Here is a 27,031-nt window from a genome sequence, read left to right as displayed (position 1 = left end):
CCAGAGGAAATCGAACCCATTCCCCGATGTTGTGAGGCAGCAGTGCAAACCACTGAGCCACCGTGCCATCCATGACCGAAATATTATAAGGCCACAACTCTATACGAGCAGAAATGAAGCCATTAGGACCATCAAGTCTGCTCCGCCATTCGATCACGACTGACAGATTTTCAACCCCATTTTCCTGCTTCCTCTCAGTAACCTTTGATCCCCTTGTCAATCAAAATTTTTTCTGAGTCTGTTTTAAATATACCAAATAGAACATAGAACAGTACATCACAGAACAGGCCCTTTGGGCCACGATGTTGTCCCGAGATTTAATCCTCATGTAAAACGTAGTAATTTAACCTACGCACCCCTCAACTCACTGTTATCCACGTGCATGTTCATCAGTCGCTTAAATGTCCCCAATGACTTTGCTTACACCATCAGAGCTGGCAATGCATTCCATGCATTCACAACTCTCTGCGTAAAGAACCTACCTCTGACGTCTCCCTTTTACCTTCCTCCTAATATCTTCAGACTATGACTTCTCGTACTAGTCAATCCTGCCCTGGGGCAAAGTCTCCCGGTATTGTCTCTATCTATTCCTCTCATTATTTTGGACACCTCGATCAGCTCTCCTCTGTCCTCCTTGTCTCCAGAGAGAAAGATCCAAGCTCGTTCAACCTTTCTTCATAAAGCAAGCCGTCCAATCCAGGCAGCATCCTGGTAAACCTTCTTTGCACCCTCTCCAAAGCCTCTGAGCTTTCCAATAGTAGGGCGTCCACAACTGGACACAATACTCCAAGTGTGGTCTCACCAGCAAAACCTCACGGCTCTTCAACTCTATCCCCCTATTAATGAAAGCCAAAACACCATATGCTTTCTTGACACCCTATCCACTTGGGTGGCAACTTTGAGGGATCTATGCACTTGCGCACCCAGATCCCTCTGTTCCTCCACACAGCCAAGAAACCCGTATTTAATGCTATATTCAGGATTCGAATTTGACCTTCCAAAATGCATTACTTAGCATTTATCTAGGTTGAACTCCATCAGCCATTTCTCAGCCCAGCTCTGCATCCTGTCTATGTTGCGCTGCAGCCGACAGTCGCCCTCTATACTATCGACGTCACCTCCAAACTTTGTGTCATCAGCAAAGTTACTAACCCACACCATAACCTCCTCATCCAAGTCATTTATAAAAACTACAAAGAGCAGAGGCCCAAGAACACAGTCCTGTGGGATCCGTCTCAACACTGTCCTCCAAGCAGAATACTTTCCATCTGCAACCACTGTCTGCCAACCAGCCAATTCTGAATCCAGATAACCAAATCTCCTGTATCCCATACTTCCTGACTATATCAATGAACCTTCCATGGGGAACCCTATCAAATACCTTGCTGAAATCCACATGCACCACATCCACTGCTCGACCATCCTTGACCTGCCTTGACACCTCCTCAAAGAAATCAATAAGATTTGTGAGGCATTACCTGCCCCTCCTGAAGCCATGCTGACTGCCTTTAATCACACAATGCTTTGCCAAATAGTCATAAATCCTATCCCTCAGAATTGTTTCCAAACTTTGCTGACCGCAGACTTAAGACTGACTGGCCTCAACTTGCCATGGATTTCCCTATTACCCTTCTTGAAATAAGGAACAACATTCGCCTCCTTCCAATCCTCTGGTACGACTCCTGTGAACAGTGAGGAGGCAAATATCCTGACCAGCGGCTTAGCAACCTCCTTTCTTGCTTCCCGCAGCAGTCTCGGATAAATCTGGTCTGGCCCTGGGGACGTATCCATCTTAATGCTTTCCAAAATTGCGAGCACATCAACTTCATCAATCTTGATCTGGTCAAGACTGATCTGGCCCAGCTCCTCTACGTTTCATTTACAAGTTCACTTTCCTTGGTGAAAATCGAAGCAAAAAACACTTTTAGGGCTTTTCCTATCTGCTCAGACTTCATGCATAAGTTCCCTACGCTATCCCTGATCGACTCTACCTTCTCCCTAATTATTCTCTTAATCCTCACGTATGAGAAAAATGCCTTTGGATTCTCCCTAATCCTTCTTGCCAAGCCTTCTTCGTGCCCCATCATGGCTCGCCTCAGTCCTTTTCTGATCTCGTTTCTAGCAAGCCTGTAATCCTCTAAAGCTGTGCTAGATCCTTGCTTCCTCCATCTTACTTAAGCTGCCTGCTTCATTTTTACGAGACGTTCCTCTGTTCTCGTCATCCAAGGTTCCTTAATCTTACCCCTTCTTACCAGTCTCAGAGGAAGAAATTTGTGTATTACTCGCAACAACTGCTCCTTAAACAGTCTCCACATGTCTGCTGTGCCCTCTCTGTGGAACAATTGCTCCCAGTCTGTACTTCCCAACTCCTGTCTGATAGCATCATAATTTGCTTTTCCACAATTATATATCTTCCCTCAGAAATTGCTCCATTCACTCTCCCAGACTATGCTGCATGTGAGGCAGTTGTGATCACTTTCACCAAAGTGCTATCCCACCGTGGGTTCTAACACCTATCCTAGCTCGTTGCCGAGCAGCAAATCCAAAATAGCCTCTCCCCTCGTCCGTCTGTCTCCATACTGAGCAAGGAAACCCTCTTGAGCACACCTGACAAAAACGGATTCATCCACACCATCTGCACTTAGGAGGTTCCAGTCGAAAGTGGAAAAATTGAAATCACCCATAACAATAATCCTGCTACTTTTGCATTTTTTTCAGAATCTGCCCGCCTATGGGATCTTCATTCTCTCTACTGTTATTAGGTTGTCTGTAGAAAACCCCCAAATCCGGTGACTGTTCCCTTGCTGTTTCTACCTTCTACCCATACTGACTCAGTAGACAAACCTTCCTCAACAACCTTCATTTCTGTAGCTGTGACGCACTCTCTGATTATCAATTCTACACACCCTCCTCATTTTCCACACACCCTATTCTTTTTTAGATTAGATTAGATTACCTATAGTGTGGAAACAGGTCCTTCGGCCCAACAAGTCCACACCAACACTCCATCGAGCAACCCACCCAAAACCATTCCCCTACATTTACACCTTCATCCAACACGACGGGCAATTTAACATGTCCAATTCACCTAATCTGCACATCTTTGGATTATGGGAGGAAACCGGAGCAACCGGAGGAAATTCACAGGGAAAGTTTGCAAAATCCGCACTGACAGTTCCCTGACTTGGGAATTGATCCCGGGTCTCTGGCGCTGTGAGGCAGCAGTGCTAGCCATTGGGCCACCGTGCTTCCCCGAAACATTTCTATAAGTTCTAAACCCTGGAAAATCAAGCAACCATCCCTTTCCCTGTGAAACCTACGTCTCCGTTATGGCCACGACATCGTATCCACAAGTACTGATCCATGCTTAAGTTCGTCACTCTTATTTCGGACATTCCTTGCATTAAAGCAGACGCACTTTAACCGATCCCTTTGTTTCATCGCGTGAGAAACCTTCCTGATAGATTCAATATATTCTGTCACTGTCCCATCTGCAACTCACCCCCTCTCAGACATGTGGTCTTATTCCTAACCCCCTGCCAAACTAGTTTAAACCCGCCAGAATCACACGAGCAAACCTCCCAAACAGGCCATTTGTGCCCCTCCAGTTCAGGTGCAACCCGTCCTTCATGTACAGGTCCCACCTTACCCAGAAGGTATACCGATGGTTTAGGTATCTGAAGCCCTCCCTCCTGCACCAGCCTCGCAGCCACGTGTAAATCTGCATTCGCTGACTGTTCCTCATCTCACTAGCCCGTGGCACTGGTAGCAAACCTGAGATCACTACTCTACTCGTCCTGCTCTTCAGCTTCCAAACTAACTCTCTGTAGTCACTTTTCAGATCCTCAGTGCCTGTCCTAGCTATATCGTTGGTGTCAAATGATCTGGTTTCCACAGCCTTCTGTGGGAAGGAATTCCACTATTAGCACTCTCTGGCTCAAGACGTTTCATCTTATCTCTGTTCTAATGGATTTTAGCTTTGTTCTAAGCCTGCGCCCTCCTGCCAGTGCAAACGGCCTCCCAATTTTGTCTGTATCCAGGTCATTCAGTATTCTTTATGTTTCAATTGGATCCCCCCTCATCCTTCTAATCTCCATCGAGTATATACCCAGAGTTCTCCAACGTTCCTCATGTGTTCAGCTTTTCATTTCTGGTGAACCTTCTCTTGACACACACCAAGGCTAATCCATCCTTCCTGAGGTATGAGGCACAAAATACTGGAATTGTGGTCTGACCAGAGCCTTAGAAAGCCTCAGAATCCCCACCATTATATCCTTCTCCTCTCGAGATGAATGACAACATTGTATCTGTCTTCTTAACTACTGACTCAAACTGCAAGTTTATCTAAGGCGAATCCTGTGCTTGGAATCCCAAGCCCCTTTGTTACTCAGATTTCTGATTTTTTTTCCCCATTTAGTAAATAGTCCATGCCCGTATTCTTCATATCAAAGTGCATTACCTCACACTTTCCCACATTGTGTTCCATCTGCTACTCCTTTTCCTACTCTCCTAAACTGTCGAAATCTTTCTGCAGGCTCCCTGCCTCCTCAATACTACATGCCCCTCCACCTATCTTTGCATCATCTACAAACTTAGCCAGAATGCCTTCTGCCCCGCCACTCAGATCATTAACCTATAAAGTGAAATGTTGTGGTCCCAACATTGGCTCTTGTGGAACACTGGTAGTCACCGGCTGCCGTCCTGAGAGGGACAACTTTATCCTCACTCTGCATCCTGCCAGAGAGCCAAACTTTTATCCATCCTAGTACCTGGCCTCTGACGCCATGGGTCCTTAGCTGACTCTGCAGCCTCCTGTGCGGTACCATATCAGAGGCCTTCTGGAAGTTCAGATAGGTATCTCGCTCTGGTCCAACCCATCATCAACTTCTCAAAGAATTCTCATAATCATGAGAGTAATGTAGGTTATTGAAATGGGGTGCAATCAGAAGGACAGGATCATTTCTACAGACAGAGAGGAGATGTTCCTCAAAACAGTTTCTCTTTGGCTCACTCGTGTGAAGGAGACTGCATTGTGAGCAGCAATGACAGGAAACTGGATTGAAAGTGTACACGTGAAATGCTGCTTTACCTGGAAGGTGTGTTTAGGGCCTTGGACAGTGAGGAGGGAAGAGGTGAATGGGCAAATGTTGCAGCTTCTGCATTTACATGGGAAGGTGCCATGGGGGTATGGGGAAGTGTTTGGGATGATGGAGGGTGCCACAGAAGGAGTGGTCCCTGTGAAATGCTGAGAGTGGATGGGAGGGGAAGATGTGTTTGATGGTGCTGTCCTGCTGAAGGTGGTGGAAGCGGCATTGATTCAGTGAATGTAGATCCTAGTGCAGTAGGAAGTGAGGACAAGGGAGATCGATCATTGTTCTGCGAAGGAGGGGATGGAGTGAGGGCAGAAATGAGGGAGACGGGACAGACACAGCCGAAAGCTCAGTACATCAGTGTGAAGGGATTTCTCGTTTGAGTGAAAAGGATGACATGTATGAACCTTCCAAAAGGAATGCGGCATCATACTACAGAAATGACAGAGGCAGGGAAACTGGGAGAATGGAGACACCCTCAGCTGATCATGTGTTCAGCCACATAGTAGGTTCCCCATCAATGATTGAGAAGAGCCAGGCATTTCAAATGCAGATATATGTCATAAATCTGGTCAAACACGGACTGTGAAAACAGACATAGGTGAAGGTCAGCAGATGTGTGTGTGTGTGTGTGTGTGTGTGTGTGTGTGTGTGTGTGTGTGTGTGTGTGTGTGGTGGGGGGGATATTTAAGCAGGTACTGCTTAATAACGCTCAGGAACGATTGACTCCTATCAAAAAGAAGATAATATGATGATGTGAAGATGAACCACCCATGATGTACAAAGACTGTGAAGTGTGCTAATCAATCACAAAGAAGAATGCAGATTGGGGCGCTCTGGCGTCGGGCACATTTGGGAAGTTTACTTTTGGAACCAGAAGCAGATTGTATAAAACAAAATACAAAGAAAAATATTCCAAAACTGGCAAGAAATATGAAAAGAAACTAACCGCAAGAGTTTCCCATATCAAATAAAAAAAACGTTTATGATGTATATGTGACCCTTGGAAGAAAGGCAGGAAAGAATATGTGGACACCGGGAGCTTGTGACTGGGGAACTGGTTTCAGGGAACAGGCAGATAATGTAAAACAGTATTTTACATCGTTCCTCACAGGGGAAGGCACAAAGAGTTTCAACATTATAAACAAAATTTTAGTCAGATGAAAGTTTTGCATTGTCATTAACAAAACGAACAAGGCTTTTCTCAAACAGAAAAGACCAAGGGTAAACAGTTCACCAGCAATTCATAGCTTGCTTTAACAGAAGTGGTTACAGAATGACTGGTGGCACTGTGTGAAATATTCCATAACTCTCAAGATTACAGGAGTGTTCCAGTGAAACTGGCGAAACTCCAGAGTGGCGCCTGTCTTCAAGAAGAGAGTGAGTCTTCAAGTGTCTCAGTGCTCTCTTTGTCTGAATAGCGGAGCATATTTAAGAGGCATAATGGCCTCATGAGGCACTTTCATCCTGAGTGATTTAAAAAAAAGGTAAACTCTGCTCCTTCCTCTCATGGGTTACATACTGGGGGATGAACAGTTTGCTAAAGTTGAATTATTTTGAAAATTATCTGGAACATTGTACAAATGACATCATCCAGAGAATTCTAGAAACTGCACTCATAAGAACATTTTATAACCATGTGGGGGTATTGCAGAGGTGAGAGAGAGAGAGAGAGAGAGAGAAGGTGATGCATTGCAGTGCTGAGAGTGATGGAACCTTATTCTGTGGAAGGCGCTCACAGATATACACTGAGTGTGAGAGAGTAGAGAGAATACGGTGACCCTTATCCTGACAGAGCGGGGAAGGTTATTGATGCTTTTACTGTATTGCTGGACTTTTCTTCGGACCGCAGATACTGCACTGAGCTGAGTGGTGTGCTCAGATCATGCTCGATGAGTCTGGTGGTGCGGCTCCCTCTGGGAAGAGAATGGTCCCGCTTTTTACCAGACCATTCACCCAGCCCTCCGTGCCCCTGTCGACAAGCTGTGGTGTAATTTCCCTAATCTGCCATGCTCGGGGTAAACTGTGCAGAGCAGCTCCAAACTGAGAGAGTTCAACCGTGTGCCCATTGTCCTTTTAACGATGGCAGCAGTGCCAGGGATCACTGAATATCCAAGGGTACCCAGGCGACGGTGTGTAACTACAGCCATGATGGGTGGGAAAGTCGGGCTGGTATTGAATGAGAGGGACACCATGGGATGCGGTGGGTAGTTAATGAGGTGAGTTCGATAAGATAACACCAGGAAATTAGCTCGGCCACGTGCAGACATTCCTTCTGTCGCACTCAATGAAAATGGCACTGAGACAAATTATTGTTCGATTTAGTCCAATGAGTCGAAGACTCTTCTGACCCTCCTCCCAGTTACAAAACTGCAGGACAAATGCTTATCCAAAACTCTCCATCGTCTTAACTTACACCAATATCCTGCTCACAAATCATTCCTGGAAACAGTGATCGATATTGCAAGATGCTATCGAAATATTTTCATTTCACAATTTTTAAACCTACCATCAGATCCTTCTGTGAAATTCTCACTCAATCTCCTCCTCGCTTTAAACCAAACTCCTCCCATTTGTTGGTATTAAAACTGATTTGCATCGCTATCTATCTCTGAGCTGCAAGTTTCCCCACGCTGGGCAGTTATCTAACACAGTGTTGTAAAAACAATGACTGCAGCTGCTGGAAAGCAAATACTGGAATAGTGGTGCTGGAAGAGGACACCAGTTCAGGCAGCATCCAACGAGCAGCGAAATCGACGTTTCGGGCAAAAGCCCTTCTTCAAGAATTCCTCAGCAATGCAGTGATTGGTGTACACAGCTGTGTATGCTGGGAAGGTAACTGCCCCAGATTAATAGATAAATTCACTGCTATTCACTGCACAGCTCCCCACACTGCACAGATATCCAGTCCATGTGTATAGAACAATGCTTTTGTGTGTTCTGCACAACGCCCTGTGCTGAAAAGATTATCTATGCAAGTTTATAGATCAGTGCACTGTTGGACCGATAAGTAGTGAACGGGTGAGTTCTAAACAGTGTTCGATCCTGGACGGATTGCTGAGCAGTACACCAGCCTGGTCTACGCAGTGCTTCATGCTGAGCACGTACCTCATCTGGGCTTGTACGTGTCCGGGCTGGATCTGAGATATGGATTGAGAATCTGATATAATTCCTGACATGATTATCACTCCTCCAGCTTGGGCCATTCCGCTGGTAAATGTGAGGTTATAGATTTCATATAAAATTTACTTGGTCAAAATATTCGACATTAAGCAAAACACAATTTATTCGAATACTGTCGATAAAAGACAACAAAATGAAGAGGAACTTCCAATAACTTAATTCTGTTGGAAAACTTAGCAGAATAATAGTTTACTTAATAACTATACAGTAACTGCTCCAACATGGTATCGTCCAATAAGCACACAAATGTCAAAAAACAAATGCAGGAAACAGATTGTCTCACATGAAGTTCCCCAATCCAGGAGGAAAAAACATCAAAAGACAGTTCCAAGAGAAATCATAGAGAGAGTGTGTAGCACCCGGGAGAGATTTCCTGCCTTCTAACTCTGCTGATACCTCAGCAATAACTAACGAAAGGAAAAACTAAGAATCCTGGTTCTGTGAGAGTTTGACCATCACTCCACAGGACCAGGCCGTGGCTGAAAGAACACAAGGAATGTATCTACATCGTCTATGGCTCCGTAGGTGTCTCTCAAAAATGCTTAAACCCACCTAAGCCGTTAAATGCTGGATAGACAACAGTCAAAGTTAATCATAAATAAATAAAACGAAAATGTGCAGTAGGCCTGGTGATCAGGCAAAGACGGCCTCAGGAGCCCAGCAATTCCTACGCTGCCAAAAAAAAGTAGAATCATCGAGCTTGTGAAGAGAAAGAATTATCTCTCTCCCTCACCTCGATGTTTACAACTGGAGATATGCTATTAGACCAATAATCAGTGATATCAAAATCCCACCAACACCAAGTATGATTGTGATACCTCAGAGTTGCCGTGAAATGGGTTAACTGGAATTGTTTGTTCAGTGACTGTGATTAATATCAGTCTTCCTGGACCTAACTGGGTCGCTGGAGGATTTCACTCTTCCATAATTAGGGAATTCTTTCAATTTGTTATGCCACAGCATTCGGGGCAGAGACAACCTCAACAAGATTGGGATCAGCAGCTACAGAGATAGAGAGAAAAATCAGAATCTGAGAGCATTACAATGGTCCAACAATGGATCAGAATCTGAGAACATTAGACTGGAATTTACTAACAGTGGATCAGAATCTGAGAACATTAGACTGGAATGTTCCAACAATGGATCAGAATCTGAGAACATTAGACTGGAATGTTCCAACAATGGACAGGGGTTTAACCTGGGGTCTTTATTGGCTTTCTCAGGATTGGCCATGGTTGCAGTTGCGGATACGAGCGGTACTAATGATTATTCAAGCTGGGTACTATCCCATCCTCACTGTCATTGGTGTTCCTGGTAAGTCTATCTCTGTCAATTCTATAAATGATGCTGATTGTTAATGCTATTCTGGTTTGATAATATTTAACAAATACATAAACTTTCAGTCACAAACGCCACTTCCTTCTCATGCATCTCCAAAGTAGTTACTCATAAGCATCTGAGAAGGAACAAGACTGTTCGGAACGTTGAGTCCCTTTTTACCGTGAACTGTTTTATGTCTCCATATTCTCTCTGTGATCAAACCTGCCGACACCCACCTTCATAATATCCCCAAACTCCAGCTCTGCCTGAGTTCTGTTGCTGACTTCGCGATCACCTACCCCTTCGTTAACGACAGTTTTTATGGCCCCAGTTCTCTTCTGACCTCTCTTCCAGTTATAAATAGTTTGACCACAAACTTGTTCTTGTCTGTACAGTTACTTCGCATTGTGACTCTTAAACAGAGTAATAATATCACTGACTGTGTAATTCAGAGGCACGGGTTATGACTCTAAAAGCATTGTCTGAAATCCTACCACAGTCGATGACTAAATTTAAATTCCAATGACAAAAATTGTAATGAAACCTAATTTCACTCATAGCAACCATACACCATCAGGATTTCTTTTCTTTTTTTATTAATAAACTTCGGTAAAGAAACATAACATGTTTGCCCTGTCTGAACTAAGTGTCACCTCAGATCCACAACAATCTGGTTGTCTCCATATTGTCTTGCCAAATGGCCGCATGGTCAAGGGCAGTTAGGATGGACAAAAATGCTGCCCTTGCCAGTGATGCTGGCATCCCGGGAAACAACAACATTAAAGGTGAAATAACCAAGGAAATGCAGGTGCTGGCAATCTGAAATAAAATTCTCCACCTTCTGAAAGAATGTTGGAGAATCTCAGCAGATATGGCAATCTGTCTGAAGAAACACAAATAGTGTTTCGAGTTCAGTGAGCCTATCAAAACTGAATGCAAATGAAAAATAATATTATGATATCAGGGATGGTTGGAAGGGTGAGCGGGCGGTTTGTGTTGAGTGGATGATGTTCAGTGAGAGAGAGAGAGAGAGAGAGAGAGAGAGAAAGGAAAAGCAAGCAAAAGGATTGCTGATGTTGGACTGGAAGGAAAACAGAATGGGATGTTATTCTAACAATTCCCCTTTTCACATATTCCTGAATTTCTAATTTATTATGGGGTGTCCCTGCTTACCGTGAGTTATGTTCCTCCATCTCTCCTCTCTGAGTGTGGTGATCAACTCCATCAGCAATACTGATAGTCGTTGAGATAGAGAGAAACGTAATGTTCCATTGTCAACTGCTTCTTTGGAGAGAGGAACTGTTACTGTGCGACTGTGTGGAGATGGAACAGCTTTCTCAGCCAGGAAGAGAAACTGAGGAGACCGAGACATTTTCAACACTGAGTGAATGCACTATGGGTGTGGGGAATTGACTTGCTGCTGTCATCTAGAAAGTCAGTGGAGGGTCTGTGGATGGTGTTCTCAGGATTGTGATGTCAGCTGCTGAGTTCATTCAGGGAGCCCCGAGGGTCTGGGGACCCCACTCTGAATACTGCATTTGCAGTTCGTCTGGGTCCATGGTAAACAAATGGAGCTATGACTACAAAGAAGGGAAGCTGTGTAAACAGGGAGGAGCAGGGCAGTGTACTATACTCTCTGGGATTTCCAGGAAAATTTGTCTATGCTGCACCTATTCAGGTGTAAAGTATAAAACCAGCTTGTCTCAAAATTGAGGTGGTCATTGAGCTGTATCCCGCCCTTCAGTATAACCTGCCGTCTCACACCAGGGACAGGACTGTGCTGACACTCACGATGAATTAAACTGGATTGATTCTGTAACTTTGCAGGCAGCAATGGGTAATATATCCATCTGCGAAGTGCAGTCCTCCAATGTATTCACAAGCAGTCAGAAACCACCTGCCTGTTGAGAGGAATGCATTGGCTCCATCTCCACAGGGGATGGTACAGAAACTAACTTGCAGAAATATTAAGGAACAGAGTGATTGGTAAAAATTGGAGACTGCAGGAAATCAGAGGTAATCAAGAGTATGTTATTGAAATTACAATTGAATTGAAGTTTCATAAGTTGCTGCATCTGATGAGCTCCATCCCAGAGTGATTGAGATGAGAACCGAGCTAGTGAAAGAATTACTGATTATTCTTCAAAGCTAGTTAGATTCTGGAAAGGATGCCTCAGACCGGAAAACAACTATTGTAAACTTAAATACTTAAAACAGGATGGAGAGGGAAGACAGAAAACTAAATAGTTTGATGTCAGCTGTGAGAATAATATATTGGAACATTTTATAAGGAAAGTGACAACTAAATACTTGGAGAATAATGATTTGATTTGGTTCATTCGGCCTAGATTCAGGAAAGGGAAATGATCTTTGATAAACCTGTTTGTGGACATTGTCCGTTGTGACATTGACAGTTGAGAACTGATTGGAGTGGAGTATTTGTAATTTTAGAAGACGCTTGACATGTTTGAATACAGGTGAGTGGGGAATGTTAGAGTCCATGGGTAGGTAGGCGTGGAATATATACCACATGGATTAAAAATTGGGTAAAGGAGATACGAGAATTCTGCTTTTCTCTGGAATGAAGGATTGATGGGTGGCAGCAGGATCAATGTTCGGGCAAACGCTGTTCACAAGGTGTAAACATGATTCAGATGTGAACAACAAATATCATCATGTACATTCATATTTATTAAATGGTAGAGAGGTTGGCGAGTGCTTTTGTTGAAAAGGACCTGGATGTCCTTGGTCATAAGTCACTGACAGAATTCATACAGGGGCAGGAAGTAAATGATATGTGGTTCTTCATGCAAAATGATTGAAGTACCAAAGTTAGAATATTCATCCCATTGATCGTGTTTTTTGAGAGAATATTTGATGCATTTTGTAAAGATTTGGTCTGCTAAACAATGATCCCTTTGTCACTGAGAGAGTGGAAAGTATTTTGACAGGACCAAACACTGGCATGATGTTACCTTGAGGAGAGGGTGCAGTAACTGTGTTTAATCTGTAGCGCTGTGAGAGACTAAGAAGTTGAAGCTTGATGGATATGGACAGAAATTCATTATGTCCCAAACAGCTGAATAGGGGGAAAATTTCATGCTTTTCATTAAATGTTTGACAGTTTATGTGCATCTGCAGAGCTCCCATGTCGATTGACAGCGAGGTGCAGGCTCTGAATGAACTCTGAGCACTTTAATGCAGTTACTGTGTGACACTGCATTGAATGTCACTTTGTACACAATCTTGTCAGCAGCCAAAATACCTTCATTCTGAAACAGTTAGTTATTCCCCACCGGTTTCTGACCTCCAGGGAGACCATAGGACTGCCTTCTTGGAGATGGAAGGAAACTTGGAGAATGGCTAAAAAATGTTGGCTTCATTCGGACTGCCAGAAAACCATGTTAAAGTAACACATATGTACCATGAGTAATTAAGGCATGTGGATTAATTTGGAGCAGTCTGTCTGTGTAGCCCCTGCTCCATTTGTTTGTGATGTTGGAGCATCTCTGACACTTTTCTGTTCCTGCGTTAGTGGCTTGACAAGCTGAATAACCTCTTCCTGATCCTTTGTAAGTGAATCCGGGTGTGAAATGGTTCTTTCTGATCCCATGTATGTGACATGTGGGAGAGAGTAGACTCCCTGACTTCCTATGCAAAAGGCAGGAGGGGCTGAATGGTCTCTCCTTCTTCTTGTGCAGGAGTTTTGATGGGATGGGATGAATGGCTTCCTCACAAACCAGATTGAGGTGCTGAATAAACTCCTCCTCTTTTGTGGAAATGTCCTGTGCTGTTACAAGAATGTTACCCAGACTTTAACAGCATGATCTTGAATGTTATCCAAGTCTTGCTGTACATGGTCACAGATTGTTTCAAGAGCTGAAGAGGGACAGCTTGTCCTGAAAACGTTGTAAACTTCAGTGAATGTCCCCTCTTCTGCCGGCACGGTGGCTCAGTAGCTTACACTACTGATTCACAGTGCCAGTGTCCCAGGTTTGGTTCCAGCCTTGGGCAACTGTCTGTGTGGAGTTTACACATTCCCCACTTGTCTGCATGAGTTTCCTTCGGGTACTCCTGTTTACTCCCAGAGTTCGAAGATGTTCAGGACGGGTCAATTTGCCATACTAAGTTGTCCAATATGTTAGGTGCATTAGTCAGAGGGAAATGTGTCTGGGTGGGTTACTCTTCGGAGGGTCGGTATGGACTGGTTGGGCCGAAGTGCCTGTTTCTACACTGTAGGGAATATAATCTGCTCGGTTTGGACTCAATTGGCTGAATAGCCTTCTTCCACACTGTAGGGATTCTATGATGACAAACTGGAGATGCCTGGGCGGAGGAAGCTACGCTGAGGATCTCCTGCAGATGTGTCCCACGGCTGAGATGATTGATACCAACCAATGATAATTATCTTCTCTTGTGCCATGAATAAGTCCACAAAGTGTAGAGGTCTTAGTTAATTCTCATTAAGTGCGATTGACCAGGAGGAGATTTATCAGGATGCTGCCTGGACTCGAGGGCAGGTCTTATGAAGAAAACATGAGGGAGCGAGGGCTTTTCTCACTGGAGGTGTACAAGATGATGAGAGGTATAGAAAGTGAATAGCCAGAAGCATTTTCCCAGGGCAGAAATGTCTATGACTAAGTGACATAATTTTAATGCAATTGGAGGAAGGTTTAGGGGAGATATCAGCGATAGAGTTATTACACAGAGAGTGGTGGGTGTGTCGAATGCGCTGCCAGCGGTGGTAGTAGAGTCAAATACGTGAGGGAAACTTAAGAGACTCTTGGATCGGCGCATGGAACAAAGTGAATGGAAGAATGTAGGTTAGACTGATCTTAGGACCAGGAGAATTATCCATCTTCATACATTCTAATGCATCCAACACATCTTCTCCTGTGATATTAACTCACCCCAAGATAACACTACTCCCTTTGTTAACCTCCCTAGTCTTCATGTATTTCTCCACGGTAAAAGCAGAGGAGAAATATTCATTGAGAATCTGGCAAATCTCCTACGATTCTCGACATGCATGTCCACTTTGGAACTCCAGGGATCATATTCTCATTTAGTTATTCCTTTTTCTTTAATATACTTAAAGAACCTCTTTGGATTCACCCTAATCTTCTCAGCCAAAGCTATCTTGTGCCCCCTTTTCGCCCTCCTGATTTCCTTCTTCAGTAAACTACTGTATCCCCTGTATATCACCAGGTATTCCCTCGATCCCAGCTGCCTGGTCCTGAGCCACGCCTCCTTTTTTGCTGGTCAAAGCCTCAATATCTCCTGATACCCGAGGTTCCCTCTTCCTACCAACCTTGTCTTTTACCCTCACAGTAACATATAGACCTTGAACTGTAGATATTTTACTTTTAAAGTCCTCCCACTTGCAGGAGGTCCCTTCGCCTGCAAACAAACTCCTCCAACCAACCCCTACAAGCTCCTGTCTAATTCCACCAAAATTCGCCTTGCCCCAAGTTTGAACTTGTACATGTGGAGCAGTTTTGTCCTTCTCCGTAACTATTTAAAAATTAATAGAACTATGGTCACGGGTCCCAGAGTGCTCCCCCATTGTCACCTCAGTCACCTATCCTGCCCTAGATCTTTGAGTAGGTCAAGTTTCGCCCCTTCCCGAGTTGCAGCCTCTACTTACTGCTTGAGGAAACTATTCTGAACACACTTAATAAATTCACCCCATCTTAGTCCTTAATTCTATGTCATTCCCAGTCTATGTTAGGAAAATTAAAATCTCCTACTAATGCAATCCTATTGGCTCAGCAAGTCTCCCCAGTCTGTCTACATATTTTTGTTCCCCTAATTCCTTGTTTATAATTTGAGGGCCTATAGTACAATCCAAATACTATCACCATTCCCGTCTTATTTCTTATCTCCCCAGACAAATCCTCACTGGATGATCCATCATTTATTTTATCTCTGATTACTGCTGAATTACTCACCTTAATCAAAAATGAAACACCCCTCCCCTCCTTCCACAATCTCTGTCCCGCATAAAGCACCTGTACCCTGGTACATTAAGCTGCCAGTGCTGTCCCTCCCTTAGCCATGTTTCAGTAATGGCTATAATATTCCAGTCCCTCGCACCGATCCATGCCCTGAGTTCATCGGTCTTACCTGTCAGCCATCTTGCATTGAAACAGTTGCATTTTAATCCAACAGGCATTCCTTGATCCCTGTCGTTGTCTAGCCTGAGCTGTCTTTTCATTTTACTCCTTCCAACCTCACACTTGTCTCCCTGCTGTTGAGGATCCCACACGCACCCGCCCCCAACCCCAGCAAATCTAGTTGAAATCCTCCCTTGCAGCAGTTGCAAACCTGCCTGCCAGGATATTGGTCCCCTTCCAGTTCAGGTACAACCCGTCCTTCCTGAACATGTCACCTTGCCCCACAAAAGATACCAGTAATCCAAAAATCTCTGCCCCCTGCACCAATTCTTTAGTGACCCCTTCATCTGCCATCTCCTCCTGTTTTTACCTTCACTAGCACAGAGCACTGAAAAAAAATTGGATATTGCCACTGTCGTGGTCCTGTCTTTTCTCCTTTTCTCTAGCTCTCTACAATCACTCTGCAGGATGTCATCACGATTTCTACCTGTGTCACTCTGTCCTTTGCACTAATGTGCACAATGACTTCTGGCTGCTTCCCGCTCCACCCACCCCGCCCCCCCCCCCACCCCCGGTGAGAACGTTCTGCAGCCGCTCTGAGACATCCTGGACCCTGGCACGTGGGAGGCTACACACCATTCCGGATTCCCATTTGCAGCCACAGAATCTCCTGTCTGTTCCCCTCACTATCGAGTCATATAATTACTTCTGTAGTTATTCTACTTGCACTGCCTTCTGACAATGGGATGTCTTCATGAAACAATTAAATTTGGCTGAACTGTTTTGCTTCAGGTAATGGGGAGATTCTAATGAATCATCATCAGGAATCCTCCATTAGTGGGAAAGACGACTGGGCTTTTTTTTCACTCCCACACATTGCTGTGATGATCGATAGGGAAACAGAAAGGGAGCAATAGAATGTTTCTCCACAGATAGGCTATATTTTCCATCTGTAAGTTCAATCAGTAACGTTCTCAGTCCCATACTGGACTCCGTGAGCTCTTCTTGAACATTGTCCGAAGTATATGACTCCATTACATTCTTGACTCCAGGTCAGTGTGTTATTGCAGAATCAATTCATTCACAATAAATGGTCGTAATTGTTTTGAAGATCTGTTAATATGTGCTTGCATAATGTAAACATAAGCGTTTCATGTCTTCACAATATGTGTTAAAATGAATATTCTTAAACATATACAGTAATTGCTGGAAAAACTCAGCTTGTCTGTCAGCATGTAGGAAGAGAATTCACAGTTCAAATTTGCTGTCCAGTGACCTTTCCTTTGAAACTGACTTATTCTTAAAGAATTTCCCCAGTTTTATTCTCTTACACAAGAAGAAATATCCATCCAGTATTCACCAACTGCACTCTTCTCAAGATCTTATGTGGTCAATAAAACATCCCTCATTCTCAGGCCGAACTGTTAATTCTTCATAACGTAATGTCTTCATCCCAAGAATGCATAAAGAGAAATATCTTTGAGACGTATTGAAAACAATTTTGTTTTTTTTTATTTTCAGTTTAGACAGTTATAACTACACATAATGCAACAGATGTAATCTCAGCAATGCCCTGTACTGATGCAGAAAACATCGCTAAGATCATACCCAACACCCCTTGCATGAAACAGAATCACGACATTTACCTTCCAAATCACTTGCTACATCTTCAGATTAATTTGATGTCATTCATGGACTAAGACACACAAATCCCTCTGTAACACTGAGTTCTGCATTCTCCTTACATTTAAATAAATTTCTGTTGTTTCGTCCTTTCCCCAAAACAGAAAATTTCCATCACATATATATTGTACTCCATTTTTTCTGCTGAAGCTTTGCTCACAGCCATTCTCCTCTAGCTTATCTCTCCATCCTCTGACTGTATGCCATTGCTTGTTGCTGTGCCCTCCCCCAATCTGTGTCCCATTGCAGACGTTCTGCCCTCCTCCGTCAGTATCCCATTGCCATCGCTTTGCCTTCCCCTGTCTGGATCCCACTGTGGAAGCTATGCCCTCACCCATCAGTATCCCATTGCAGACACTCTTCCCTCCCTCTGCCTGTATCCCATTACAGGCGTGCATCCCTTCCCCAGTCTGTCTCCCTTTCAGATGCTCGGCCGTTCCCCGTCTGTATCCCAGTGGAGACGCACTGCCTTCGCTCTGCCCTCTGCTGTCTGTTTCCCATTGCAGGCGCTTCGCCCTCCCCTATCTGTATCCAATAGCAGACGCTCTGCCCTCACCCATCAGTATCGCATTGTAGACGCTCTTCCCTCCCCACTGTATGTATCCCATTGCAGACGCTCTGCCCTCCTCCTGTCCCTATCCCATTGCAGACGCTATGTCCTCCCCCATCTGTATACCATTGCAGATGCTCTGCCCTCCCCCTGTCTGTATCCTATTGCGGAAGCTCTGTCTCCATTTGAAATCTTATTCAATAACTATTCTGGTGAATGATCAAACTGAGCTTCATCTCCTTCCTCCAGTTCATTAGAATAGATTGTAATTTGTTGATTACCTCACACAGATCCCTGAAGAATTCCACGCATTACAACTTTCCAAACACAAAATGAGTAATGATCTCTACTCTGCATTTTCTGACAGCTACCCAGGGTGTCCCTGCTTCTGCATAACAGCCTGGGATGGTTATATGGCGTCCCCCTGTGCTGTGTAATTTACTGAATACTTCATTCTGTTTGGTGCGGCCTGTTTGGTGCAGCCCATTTTGCCGCAGACCCTTATAGACGCAGAACTATTTCAGCGCAGCTCATATTTATTCCTTTACAGGCTTTGATAAAAGCATTAATCAAAGCAATAAAACTAAAAATAATGTTTATTCCCTTCAGTAAAAATGTTAAAAAGACACTTGAGTAAGTGTAACATTGACTCAGAGTTTTCTTTCAGAGCTAAAATGATAATTAGTCTTTCATTTATTCAGATTGAAAACATTCATGAAGCTATTGAACATTTGACTGATGCGCTTCCAGATGAACTGCAACCGCTGCTGGACTGGTTCGAGGATAACTATGGAGGTAGATGATTACACAGACGAAATGGTCGGCGTCCACCACTTTTTCCAGTTGGAATGTGGAATTTATATGAATGAACTTTGAGCAATGAGGACAAAACAGACAATAACGCAGAAGCTGCCCACAGGAGATGACAATGCGAACTTGATGTGGAACATCCAGTTATTTGGAAATATATTGACAGTTTACGAAAAGTTCAGCGAGGAAGGGACATTTACTATGAGCATCTGATAGCAGGGCACGATATTCCTTTGAAATTAAAGAAGCCGATGCTAGAATACAAACACTCGTAAGAAGGTTTAGTGAGAGGAATGATGTTGAGTATTTACGAGGATTGTCCATAATTTTGAATGAACGTCATGTTTTAGATATTTCGTAATGAACTTATATCATTTATTTTTCCTTTTTAACATTTTTACTGAAGAGAATAAACATTATTTTTATTTTTAGTCTTTCATTAATGCTTTTAACTAAGCCTGAAAAGTGAGAGAGATGAGATTGAAAATGCCAGCGAGTTTCAATTGAGAATTGCTCTTTCCTGAATATTGCTGCTTACTTGGTTGGTGGGACGTCGATGTTTCAGAATCTCCACACAAGGTGTCCTGGTCCTCTCTGGTTCTTTCCAGGATACTCCCCACATGTCAAGGTAGAGGGTGAGGGAACAGATATCGGGCACTCTAACACCCGGCTTGGCATTTTATATCCTATTCCAGGATGTTTCTCCTGTAATGGGAGAAGAAGGGGGACGGAGTGAGGGTGGGAGTGGGTGTCCCTGCTGTTAATGCTGGTATAGGGGAAGGGTGAAGGGTGAGATGTCCGGAGGGAGTCTGACCACAGTGTTGTATCCATGCAGTGGTATTAGTGTGCGCGGCTATTGCGTCAGTGACAGAAAACCTGAGGGAAGGAAGGTGCTGAATCCAACAGTGAGTGTGGTCGTGCTTGAGCCTTATTTGGAGATAGAGTGTGAGCCTTGTTCGGGGGTAGGTGTTATAACAGATATACAGTGAGTGCGAGGGAGCAGAAGAATATGGTGACACTTTTCCTGGTAATGTGGGGGGAAAGGATATTGCTGCTTGTCCTGTATTGCTGACCAATTCTTCAGATCATCTCAGCGTTGAGGTGCGTCTCCCTGAAGGTCTTGTCCAAGTCTATTGCTAATAACGCCTCAGACCCTTTCCATCACTTCACACAGAATCAGTTTGGGTGGATCTTACAAATAGCAAGGTGAAGCAAACATTAGTGTATAATATATCAAAACCAAATCTGTCACGTAAATACTTTACAACATATGCTCTGGAAATTAGGTATGCAAGTATATTCAAGGGGGAGCAATGACACAGTGATATTATCGCTGGGCTCTTAACCCAATGGCCCAGGTAATATTCTGGGGACATGAATTCAAATCCTGACAAAGCAGATGGTGGAATTTGAATTCAATATGTATCTGCAATCAAGGGTTTATGATGACGAGGAATCCATTGTCGATTGTTGGAAAAACTCATCTGGTTCACTGATGTCCTTGAGGGAAGGATACTGATGTCCTTACCTGGTGTAGCCTGCAAGTGACTCCAGACTCAAGACAACGCTACTGACTCTTAACTGCCCTCTGGAATGGGCGATAAATGCTGGTTATCCAGCGACACCCTCATCCTGTGAATGAGTAACAAATAATCGTGTGTGCAGCAGTAAAAATAGATGGTCTCAAGTTGCACCGAAACTGCAGTGACTACTAATACTGTGATGATAAACTTCCGTAAGTGTGTATTAGGTAGGTTGAACAGTATGTTGTGAACCAAACTAGAGATCATGTTATTTCAGATTTGGTGTTGTGTTATCAGGAGGACTAATTAATAACCTTGCTCTGAAGCAGCTTTGGAGGAATAGTGACATCAATATGTGCATTTTTACACGGCGTCTGAATACAATATCGAATGTTTGAACATTCTGGTTAAGCATCATGGAAGCCCAGAGGCTAGAGGGTCAAGCACGCTCCAATGAATTGGGGAAGTATAATATAACATTCAATGGGAGAAGCAATGATTGTGAGAGTCATAGAGTCCGACAGCAGTGAGAAAGGCCTTTCAGCCCAAATTGGTCCATTCCGAACAAAATGTCCATTCACATTAACCCCATTTCCCTGCCCCTGCTCCATATCCTTCTTATTCTTTCCTATCTATGTATTTGTCCAAATGCATTTCATATTTTGTGTATATACCCGCCTCAACCATTTCTGCTGGCATCTCATTCCATGTGCACACAACCCTGTGTGTAAAAGAAAGTGCCACTCAGGTTCCCTTTTACTCTTTCCCCACGGATCTTAAATTGATGCCCTCTAGTCCGTGGTTGCTCAAAAAGACTGATTGCATTCACTCTATCCATGCTTCCCATGATCTTATACACTTCTATCAGATCCCCCTCTGTCTCATTCACTGGAAAGTAAAAGCTCCTAGCTTGCCCAACCTCTCCCTATAACTCAGACCATTGAGTCCGGGCAACATCCTTGTAAATTTCTTCTGCACTATTTCCAGTATAATAACATCCTTCCCGTAGCAAAGTGAACAATACTTCACATAACACTACCAGTATTGCCTCACCACCATCCTGAATAACTGCATCATAACTCCCTAATTTCGATACTCATTACTCTGACTGATGAAGCCCAGCTTGCAAAATGTCTTTTTCACTACCCTATCTACCTGTGACTCCACTTTCAGGGAACCTTGAACCTGAATTCCAAGGTCCCTTTGTCTCAATACACTCCTTAATGCCCTGCCATTCACCATGAAACTCCTACCTTGATTTGACTTTGTAAAATGCAGAAACTTACACTTATCTGTATTAAACTCCATTTGCCATTTCTCAGCTCACTTTCTCACTTGATCAAGGCACTGCCGTAATTTCTGAAATTTCTGATAATCTTCCTCACTGTCCACGATACTGCCTATTTTAGTGTCATCTTGAAACTTATAATTCATGCCTGTACGTTCTCGTCTAAATCATAGATGTGTGTAATATGTAAATATAAATACAATATACATGCATAAAACAAGCAGTAATAGTCACAGAACCGACCCCTGAGGCATTCCTCTCATCAAAGGCCTTCAGCCCGACAAACATACTTCCACTATTACCCTCTGTTTTCCTATGATGAAGCAAATCTATGATCTGATTTGCTAACTCCCCCTCAATTCCATATGATCTAAACTTCCAGAGCAGCCTACTATGTAGAACCTTACTGAAGGCCTTACTGAAATCCATATACACCACATATACCAACATGCCCTTGTCAAAGTTACTGGTCATTTCACCAAAGCACTCTAACAAATTATTGAGCCATGATCCCCCATGCACAAAGACGTGCTGACTCTCATAATCACACCCTGCCTTTCCAAATACATGTATATTGTCTCTCTCAGAATCTTCTCAATAAACTTGCCGACTAGAGATATCAGGTTTGCTGGTCTATAGGTCCCAGGTTTTTCTTTGTAGCTCTTCTTGTATAAGGGAACAGCTTCGCTATGCTTCAGTCCTCCGGCACCTCACCCTTTGGCTACCAACCAGGGTCCCCACTATTACTTCTCTGCCCTCGTGCAGTGCTCCTGAATATATCTGGTCAGGACCAGGAGATTTATAGAAATACTGCATAGTCTGAAAGATATGTCTACTTATTTCAGGTGAAAACACCAAAGAGTGAGTAAGTGACTCAATGATGATTAACATAACAAATTAAAGAATATATTAATCACAGGAAGTGACTTCAGAAGAATTCCAGACATTGTGGAATCCTCAGAATTCTCAGAAAATTGCAATCCAGAAAAGGAGGGCCATGAAACAGATCAGGAAATTAAAAAGCGAACATGCATGCAAACAAACAGGAACACAAAGATTGCAAAAACCTATGATCTATATTTCAAAAGAATAAAAAATTGTCAAATGTGGAAATTTGCAATCGGGAGAGACGAGTTTCTGGTGGATAACAGGGAAATGGCAAAGCAAATGCCCAGTTACTATACATCTGTCTTAATGGAGTAAGACCCAGAAAATCACCCAGAAATACGAAGTGATCGTATAGGACTTGTGGAAGGAAAGACATAAAGTCAATTCATATCAGTAACAAGGCAATATTGAACATGCAGCCGGATTGAGCATTGCTAAGCTTGACAGTCCAGATGTACTTCATACCAAACTCTTCAGAAATAAATCACAAATAGAAGTATTGATTGCATTGTCGATGACTGCGTTCTATTTTCCAGTACATTCTGCAGAGTCCAGAAGCTGATGTAGATAAATGTACATTAGTAAACGTGATTCAAGCACTACAGATGAATGGTAGGGATCCAAGCATCTACAAAGGGAAGAAGACACAGTGTGGAGAACTGCTGACAAATTAACTTGACATTTGTCAGGAAACTGTTGGAATCTATTATATAGGATGCGATATTGGATACTTAGACATTAACAGCAACATTGGAGAGACTCAGTGTGCGTTTCTGAAAGGGAAATCATACTTGACAAACTTTGGAATTGTTTGAAGTTAATTCTTATAGCATAGATAATGGGGATCCACTAGAACTGGCATATTTTAGATTATCAGAAGGCTTTCTATAAGAACTCACACAGTGAGTTCGAAAATGCAATGATGTGAAGGGTATTTGGAGGAATATATGTAAGTGGAAACCTAAAGTTTGGTTTGCCTTCCTTTAAGGGAATCAGAATACAGATGTAAAGACACGTTGAAGCAGTGTGTTGGTGAGACTGTACCTGGAGTATTGTGCACAGTTTTGGTGACCGAATCTGAGAAAGAATATACTGACCACAGAGGAAGTGCAATGGACATTATCCAGACATATCCCTCAGGTTGCAAACTTGCGTGATGAGGAAACTCAGCCAATGGTCTCTTGAGGTTCAAAGAACCAGCGGTGGGTCACTGTGAATTTTATAAAACTCACAAAACACACGACAAGTTGGAAATTAACAGGAAAGTTATCAGGCTGTCTAATCCACATTCAAGGCAAATAATGGCAGGATAAGGGACAAACCATTTAAGATTTCAATAACGAGGAAATTCTGTGCGTGGAAGGGACTGACTTACACAGGGGCAAGGCAAGGTGAGATTACGGAGAATCCCCAGACAACCTACAAGTGTGTCAAGTGGAGCAGAATAACCAATGAACACGTAGGACTCATTAGTGACTTGCCAAGTTGCAGCTAAATCAACTTTAGTAGTAAGAGAAAAAGGGGAGTGGTAGAAAGCTGTTTGTGTGACTGGAGGCTAGTGTCCAATGGTGTACCACGGGCATCAGTGCTGGGTCCCTTATTATTTGTTATTCGGAGGTGCGAGTGTTGGGCTGGGGTGGACAAATCTAAAAATAACATAACACCAGACCATAGTCTAACAGGTTTATTCGGCAGCACTAGCTTTCGAAACGTAGCTTCTTCATCAAGCACAACCACGTGATATAACTGATGTTGAGATATTTTTAAGCTTATTATTTGTGGTATTCATAAATGATGCAGCTGTGAATATGGACAAGGGGTGGGGTGTGTAATAAATAAGTTTGGATTTGATACAAAGAGTGGCCGGGTGGTTGGCAGTGAGGAGGAAGGCCTTATGTTACGGGTCGATACTGATGGAATGGTCAGATGGGTGGATAACTATGAGGTGATGCAACTTTGGAAGAAGGAACCAGACAGGGGAGTACTGAATGAATGGCAGCACACTAGAAAGCTCAGAGGGTGCTTCTCCACACATTTCAGAATGTTTCTGCACAGATTAATACACAATCTGGGAAAGCTAGGGGAATGTAAACATAGCCTTTATTCATCAAGGCATTGATTATAAGAACTATGCGGAACTGTGGTGAGGACAAGATGGAATATTGTGTGAGGGTCTGGGAACAACATTACAGGAAGGATGTGATTGTAGTGGAGGGGGTGCAGAGCAGATTCACTAGGATGTTTCCTGGGATGGAGCATATCAGCTATGGAGAGAGGCTGGATAACCTCAGGTTGTTTAGTTTGGAGGAGAGAAGGCTGAGAGGTCTGTGATTCAGAGGGATAGGATTACGAGTTACATGGACAGGGTGGATCGACAGCAGCTTTTGCTGTTACTCAAAGGGCCACACTTTTAAAGTGAAGGCTTTGCGGTTTAGTGAAGATTTGAGAATTGTTTTATAACCAGAGGGTGTTGGGGTCTGGAATGCACTTCTTGAGAGTGGAGTTGTCATGGTAACCTCAAATCTTTAGAAACCACATGGTTGTGCACTTTAAATGCTTTAAGATTCACGGCTACGGTCTTGTGTCGGAAAGTGGGCCTAAAGTAGACCGTGCTGTATTTCTGGTAGTACAGAGTCTGTGCTTCTGTGATTGTATGGCTGTGGAAGGTTGAGTAGCTTAAGGTAAGAATTGATGTGTTTCTGAAGAATATCTTAACAAAGTTGTTAATAGAGAACTTGGAATGTTTTCTGGAAATATGTCAATGGCAAAATTAAGAGAAAAAAATTGCTGATTTCTCACAGTCTGAGCCAGATAATTGAGGACCGGGAAATAGCAGAACTATGGAGCAAATACCTTAGTTACGCCTTCACAGAAGTAAACAAAACAAAAAAGAAAACTTCCTAGCAATACTAGGGAATTTCAGTCTTGTGAGAAAAAGGGAATAGAATGAAAATAGCAACTAAACAGTTTAAAGAAGGTATTTGACTGAAAATAATGGGCATAGACAAAGTCAACAGAGATTTATGACATGGGAATCATATTTGAGAATGTGGCTTTTAGTAAAATTCTGTAGGAGGTATCAATGCCATACGAGTGGACTCTATGAAAGATTTTTGATAAAGCCCCAAGCCTATTGTGCAAATTCGCATCCTATGGGACTCGGCTAATATATGGTCATAGATTGAGAATGGGAGAGCTGGCAGGAAACAGTGAGTAGGAATAAAACAATGTTGTATTTTTATATGGAAGGCTTGGAGGATATTGTAATAATCGTGTCTTGGGCTCCAGCTTTTCCCAATATTTTTGGGTGAGGGGCGCAAATGCAATATTCCCAAGTCTGCTGACAGCTCTAAACGATGTCAGCTTGTGAGTGGATGAGGAGGACGTAAATAAGTTCCAAGGTGATTGAGACAAGTCGAGTGACTGGCAAATACGTGGCAGATGGAGAGTAATGGGGAGATGAGATGTTGTGTACTTTGATGGGAACAATAGAATGGCAGCCTCCCATTAGAAAAATGAGTGTTTGAAAAATGTTGCACTATAAATGAACTTAAGCTGCATTTTTGTTTATTTCTGCGTAGCCCTCAGAGTCCATGTCGGTCAGTGAGTTCTGAAGCCGGAAGTCAATACTGGGAATGGCATTGGTACGCTGACAATTGTATATAGGCCCAGCAAGTGGGGAACTGTAACTTTGAAAGGAATCTGGATCTCCCTATAGACCAGTCACTGAAAGCAATATTGCAGGAGTAGAAAGCAGGAAGGAAGATAAATACTGTATTCACCTTCATTTCAGGGGGATTTGAGTACAGGAGTAAATGTATCTCACTGCAGCTGTACAGGGCCTTTGTGAGACCCCATCCCGAACATTGTGCAATATTGTGTGCAGTTTTGGTCTCTTTTCCTAACAGACGACAAACCTGACATTGAGGGAGAGTAGCAAAGGATGACCAGACTGATCTCTGGGATGACAGACTTCTTGTGGGAGCAGAGTTTGGGGCGACTGGACCTATATTCCATGGGCTTTAGGAAAATGAGTGAAAATCACAGTGAAATATATGACACTCTGACAGGGCGAGACAGATTAGAAGCAGATCAGAAAATCTCCTGGCTGGAACGTCTAAACCAAGGGGCCACAATATTAGGTACAGACAGGCCACTTTGCATTGAGATGAGAATAAATGCCTGCACTCAGAGAGTGGCGAACCAGGGGTACTCTCTCCCAGATCAGGCTGTGGAAATCAAGGGGCTGAATATAAATAAGGATTTCTGGAAACTAAAGGGATAGGGAGAGAGCAGGAGTATGGTGTGAAGATAGAAGATCAGCTATTATTCCAGGTTGTTCTCCAATAACACAATACCTGTGTTCCTGTACAACACTGTGTTGTAGAAAATCGTGTAATATTAATAATGGGGTATATGGAAAAAAGAGGGCAAGTGGCGAACTCCCAAAAATATCAGTAAAAACCAAAATTTAAATTTGGAAAACACACAATAGGACAGTCTAAACAAATCTTTAAATTACATGTTGTAATGGAACAGTGCTGTAAATGTAACGCTTTCACACGACAGTCACTCACTGG

Source organism: Chiloscyllium punctatum, chromosome 28 (genome assembly GCF_047496795.1).
Source record: "Chiloscyllium punctatum isolate Juve2018m chromosome 28, sChiPun1.3, whole genome shotgun sequence".
Lineage (NCBI taxonomy): Eukaryota > Metazoa > Chordata > Chondrichthyes > Orectolobiformes > Hemiscylliidae > Chiloscyllium > Chiloscyllium punctatum.
This window is presented reverse-complemented; position numbering follows the sequence as displayed.